Source organism: Pezoporus occidentalis, unplaced genomic scaffold (assembly GCF_034315485.1).
Source record: "Pezoporus occidentalis ecotype Australia unplaced genomic scaffold, CSIRO_AGI_Poc_V1 ctg131, whole genome shotgun sequence".
Taxonomy (NCBI): domain Eukaryota; kingdom Metazoa; phylum Chordata; class Aves; order Psittaciformes; family Psittacidae; genus Pezoporus; species Pezoporus occidentalis.
Window position 1 is genome coordinate 1,631,875 of NW_026913115.1, and position 6,281 is coordinate 1,638,155.

The 6,281-nt window shown below is 39.4% G+C and overlaps 1 long non-coding RNA gene across 1 annotated transcript; it reads left to right on the forward strand.

Moving 5' to 3' along the window:
* The first annotated feature begins 1,540 nt into the window (after positions 1–1,540).
* On the forward strand, positions 1,541–5,639 carry LOC134158672 (uncharacterized). Its single transcript, XR_009962852.1, has 3 exons — positions 1,541–1,985; positions 3,388–3,536; positions 5,502–5,639. It is a non-coding gene; the product is annotated as an uncharacterized LOC134158672 (long non-coding RNA).
* Positions 5,640–6,281: the final 642 nt, after the last annotated feature.

Genomic DNA, 6,281 nt, shown 5'->3' on the forward strand with positions numbered 1-6,281 from the left:
GCCCTCTAGGGCTATATATCCCATGGAACCTTACTAAGCAGGTTCCTGAAGAGGCTAAAGTCTGTTCTCTTGAAGTCCAGGGCAGTGAGCTTGCTGCACGCTCTTCTCACTGTCCTGAGGGTCTCGAATTCGAGCATCTCGTGATCGCTGCATCCAAGGCTGCCCTGGAGCGTCACATTTCCAACGAGCCCTTCCCTGTTGGTGAGCACGAGGTCAAGCATGGCACCTCTCCTTGTTGGCTCCTCTATTACTTGCAGAAGGAAGTTGTCTTCTACACAGTCGAGGAACCTCCTGGATTGCCTGTGCTGTGCCATACCATCCCTCCAACAGATATCAGGGTGGTTGAAGTCACCCATAAGGACAAGGACCTGTGAGCGTGAGGCTTTTCCTATCTGTCTATAGAATGCTTCATCCGCAGGTTCTCCTTGATCAGGCGGTCTGTAACAGATCCCCACAGTAATGTCTCCCATCACTGTTCTCCCTTTAACCCTGACCCACAAACTCTCTGTTAACTACTCAGCTGTCCCCAGACAGACCCATACTCTTCAGCCTATAAATAGCATCTCCCCCTCCCCGTCTGCCGGGCCTGTCTTTTCTAAAGAGCCTGTAACTTTCCATTCCAACGCTCCAGTCGTAGGAGCCATCCCACCATGTTTCTGTGATGCCTATTATATCACACCCCTGTAGACGTGCACACATCTCTAATTCCTCTTGTTTGTTCCTCATTCTGCGGGTGTTTGTATAGAGGCATCTGAGCCAAGCTCCAACTGAAGCCGGCTCATTGGCTGGAGTGGCTGGGATATCTCTACATTGCTCCGAGCATTTATTATAGGTTCTGGCAACTGACTGGGTGTGTTGGGATGGAATGACGCCCCCCTCCCCCAACACATCTAGTTTAAATCTTCCTTGACCAGTCTGGCAAGCCTCCTACCAAAACCAGCTTTACCAGCCCCCAGTAGACCTGGCCTACAGACTTGGGTCCCGTGTTCAAGACACCCAAACCCCTGACTATGACACCACCCTTTTAACCAGTTATTAACCTGTCCAATCCTCCTAGCTTTTTTTAGGTCCTCCCCTGTACCCTAGAGAATTGATGAAGAGACAATCTGAGCTCCAGAGCCCCTAACCACCTCTCCCAGGCTCTGTAGTGCTTCTTTATGCCCTCCAGGCTACTACTATCTATATCACTAGCACGTGATATAGACTGGCCCACAACTTCTAATTAGCAATGACAGAAAAAGACTCATCCTATTCAAGGCAAGAAAGTGAAAAGCTAATTCGAAAGAAATACCCTGTATTTATAAATATTATTAAAAAAAAACCCCAAAATATTAGTAAAGCACATTTTAAAAAGAAACTTACGTGTATTAAATGAAAAGTGTTTATATTTAAACGTTGCTGTGAAAGATTTTTGTTTTGCAAAACACATTTCTTAAAAAAAGAATATGGCATATAAACACATACACACACACACATACACACACACATCTGTACACACATACTTCTGAAACCCATGAGATGTCTGTTTGAAAGATGTCAGTTCTTTCAGTGACTTGAAGTTTCTTCAAGGCAGAAAACTATGGAAGATACAGTATAGCTGAACATCTGTCTTGTCATGTAAGCAGATATTAGGATTAAATTAACTAGAAATGAATAGAATGATATATGACAGGGTGCAGATGTCCCAGCCACAGTGTGATAATTTCATTTCAAAACTATGTAATGAATTCCATACATTACAGAAACACAAATACACCACTTTAGGTAATTGTGATGAAAAGGTATAATATGGAAGGGATAAACAGATGGTATACCCAAAGGCATTTTTAATTTACTGTTGCTCTTTAGTAATTTTGAAATTACTTTATTTGGTTTACTGTAAGTCTATTATTACATCCTTTCAATTTTTTTCTTTTAGGTCTTCTGAATCTGGATTGCATGAGGAGCATTAAGGACCATTTTGTATGTCTGCTCCTGATAGATTGGTTAGCTCCTATTTTCTTTTGTAAACTGTACATTGCTGTATTACACCTAAAGCCAACATTTCCATGACTTCAGAACAAATTGGATTGATTCTAGAAGCCTTTTGGCTTCATGTAGTTTCTAAATTAGCACATGCTGCATCTGTGCTACTTGAATTAGCAGAACTGTTCATATTTTACAACACTTTATTGGCAAATTTTCCTGTATTATTTGCTAATGGGTACTTTGGATAGTGTGTGAGATTCAGTTGAGTGCTATCAGTTTATAACAGGTATATTAAAACATGATTATATGAGGATATATTTTATAAGATGATTATTTGACCATCCTGAAAAATAAAAAAAAAATCTTTTTACATCTGGCAACAGGTATTTTTAGGTGCTGTAAATAGTTAAGTGTGCAACATGGCTTTCCCTCGCTGGTCTCATTTGGAGCGTATAGCTACTCCACTTCGTTACCCTCCAAAGCTGAACTGCAGGGAGACCAGTAACTGAGGGGCTACATTTAGAAACTTAGTATCTAATCACTGCACCCATGTATGCCTGTGCTTCTGAACTGCGCATGTCCTTGCAGTTTGGATTAAGGCCCATTTGAAGATACAAAATTTTAGTTCTGCTGTTAGCTGCAGATTATTTAGCTGATGTCTCACTGACCAAAAGTAGTACAAAAACATTTTCAACAGCTGTTGAGATTAGGAAAAAAAAAGCAAAATAAACTATTATTTCTTTTTCACTGTTACCATCTTGATTCATGTTTCACTATCATAGCAATAATATCTGCAGCATTAGTGCTCATTTGCAGTAAAGAGCTTCTGAGATTATCAGCTGCTTCAGCTTCAATTCAGTGTTTAATCACCCGCAGAAGATATTTATTGCCTTGCATTCTCCAATGCCATGAATGTTACCTCTTAATTATCAACCATGTTTCCAATTTTAGATCTATATTTTAAGAAAAAACCTTTAGTAATTAAAACAAAACATGGGAGTATTGTCAGCTGATTTTCTTTCTTTCCTAAAGCAAAGCAGTGACTAAATATGGCACTGTTTTTATTACCATCAGTACAAACACATGCAAGCAACCCACACATTTCAATCACTTCTGGAGTGGTTGGTTTTATTGCTAGTTTTAATTGCTTTAATTCAGTACAGTTTATATAGTGGTTTGATGAAGGTGCTAGTACGAAGTTCTAGTACATTAACATGTTAACGTACTGGTTACTTACTTAATTTTGACTTGGTATCAACTTGTTTCTGTTTCAGTTTCAACATTATTATTTTCTGTTTCTTAAGCTTTCAAATGAAGTTAATCTATTTAGCGGCATATGTTTTTAAATATGGAGATAGCACAGTTCATTTTCTTATGATGAAAGTGTATTTTGGATAATCATTTTTTTTTTCCAAACAGATGCCCAGTTTATCTCACTTAAATCAACTGTATCTGACTGGACCAATTCCTGGGTGAGTTAATTGAACATGGCTAAACCCAAAATGCCGGACTAATCCAAGGAAATAGGAAGAGGTGATGACTATGAAGATTCTCAGCTTTCAGTAAAGGTATTTAGTTGTTTACTTATATTCTCACAACAGAAGGAAAGCAACAAACTCAGCCCACTGGAAATAATTCTGGACAATCTCACTCCATTACTTTCAGTGAAATTGTGTCTGCTCACTCTACCCCAGTGATCCAGCAACTCAGGGAAAGAAGAAGGTAATAACTCATTCATGCAGTACAAAGTAAGTGACAGAAGGAAAGGGAGACTGAAAGCTGTATATCTTTAGTTTTTGATTTATATTGGTAGTCCGCCATTAATGTATTAGCTTCTCAATGGCTATATTCGGCACAACAAATCAGTGTATTGGCAATGCTGTTTATTAGTATCAGGTAAATGCCCTGCTGTCTTGCACACATCGCAACTCTTTATTCATGCTCACTTTTCAGACTTAGAAATATTAGTTTAGGGAACGCTGATGTGTTGTTTGACTTTTTATTCCCCCCCCCCCCCCCTTCCTATGGAATCCTCTTCTGAAAAACACATACTAAAAAAAAAAAAAAAAAATCAGATTCTTAGATAAAAAAAGGGTAACTTTGTATTCTCAGTGCTTTGAATATACTCCTTTATTACATTCTGTGATATACTTCATAGGCAGACAGTTCATGGGACCATACATAGAAACCTATCATCACTTCAGTCTTCGTATATTAAAAAAAAGTACTACAATGGCTTCTAAAGCTGATGGTTGGAAAGGACTTTTTATGTGTCATGAACTGTATTCCAAATATTTTGGCTAATTATTTTGTACGTGTATAACTATACTACTTTTGAGTTCTGCTTTTGTAAGTACAACTAAGATGGTAATAATTGATGTAGTTCTTTCAGTTACCAGTTGTTTGGTTGTTTCTTAAGTCTTTCTTTCCTAGGTTGCACATTTAAATTTGGCCTTAATTTGAAGTATTTCTGCAAACTAATAATCTCAGTTGCAGCTAACTGGTATCATTACTGATGTGCAAATAGCTATGCAGCTATTAACTGACTATGCAGTAATAAATTTATACAGCATCAGGGAAAAATCTGGTTCCTCTTTCTATTGCAACAACCAAGTAAAGACTTTTGCAACTGTTCTGATGTGTGTGAACAAAAGGGGATGGTAACAAACCCTTAGCTCAAGTAATAGACACAAACATACTTAGAACCTTTGAATGGATCCTTCTTTTCTCTTGATGGAGAGCACTGATAAGTTCTAGGTGGCACATAACATTCTTTCTAGGGCTTTTCTCTATTGGGTTTAGATCTGAAGCACAGTCATAGTGATTTGCCTGAAAAATTCACACCTTTCCTGTGCAGTAACAGGCCAATGGTCAAAAAATTAGATCAGACTACAGGAATCAAGAAATGCTGTCAGGCATTAGACAGCTACTAAAAGTACAATTTCACATATACCTGGAATTATAATTTCACCACTTTCTGTCAAATTTCCATCTGTCCAAGGGTGAACACTCTGTCCCATTGACATGTTAATTTTCAGTTTAAAAAAGAAAAAAAAAATCCTGTTTTTTCCTCTCAGAAAATAAAAATTACTTAAAATCGACCAGTTTACAGAAGCAATACAGCACGTTTGCATAGAAGAAAAATCTCAAAAACTTTCAGTTATTTCACAAACCTACAACAGAGCGAGTGCTTTCACTATAGAATGGTTCTCCTGATAGAAAAGCATGTATACAGCTGACTGCCTACAACAAGAAGTCCTTGCAAGGTGAGTTTGAATTGTGCAATAAAGTTATTCTTCCTGTCCCCTAACCTTATTGTAATTTTGAAGTTTCAACAGATTTTTTTTCTACAAATTAGTGCAGATAGGTCCTTATTAGAAAAGCAGAAGCAAAACCCTAAACCAGAAATCCCTACCACCTCACTCCCACCCCCACCAAAAACCAGTCCTCTCCCAGCACTTTGTTAATCAGATATGCAAGGAAGAGGCTTGCAGCTTACACAGTCAGGTTTTTTTTTTTTTTCTTTGAACAAGGCAGGTCTACTGGAGACAGAATTAGAAAACAGCTGGCATACAGGAGGAAAAAAAAATACAGCCAGGCATTCATTCTGGGAGGTGAGGGCCTGCTGGGTCATATGAGGTTACCATCTGAACAAGTTAGTGGAATCATACCCTGCATGAGTAACAGACATGTAGGCCAGGTCTAGTGGGGGCTGGTGGAGCTGCTCTAAAGGGAAAGAGCAGTTTTGGTAGGAGGCTTGCCAGACTGGTCAAGGAGGCTTTAAACTAGATGTGTTGGGGGAGGGGAGCATCATTCCATTCCAACACACCCAGTCAGTTGCCAGAACCTATAATAAATGCTTGGAGCAATGTAGAGATATCCCAGCTGCTCCAGCCAATGAGCCGACTTCATTTGGAGCTCAGCTCATATGTGTCTATACAGATGCCTGTAGCATGGGGAACAAGCAAGAGGAATTAGAGATGTGTGCATGTCTGCGGGGGTATGATATAATAGGCATCACAGAAACATGGTGGGATGGCTCTTATGACTGGAGTGTTGGAATGGAAAGTTACAGGCTCTTTAGAAAAGACAGGCCCGGCAGACGGGGAGGGGGAGATGCTATTTATAGGCTGGAGAGTATGGGTCTGTCTGGGGACAGCTGAGTAGTTAACAGAGAGTTTGTGGGTCAGGGTTAAAGGGAGAACAGTGATGGGAGACATTACTGTCGGGATCTGTTACAGACTGCCTGATCAAGGAGAACCTGCAGATGAAGCATTCTATAGGCAGATAGGAAAAGCCTCACGCTCACAGGT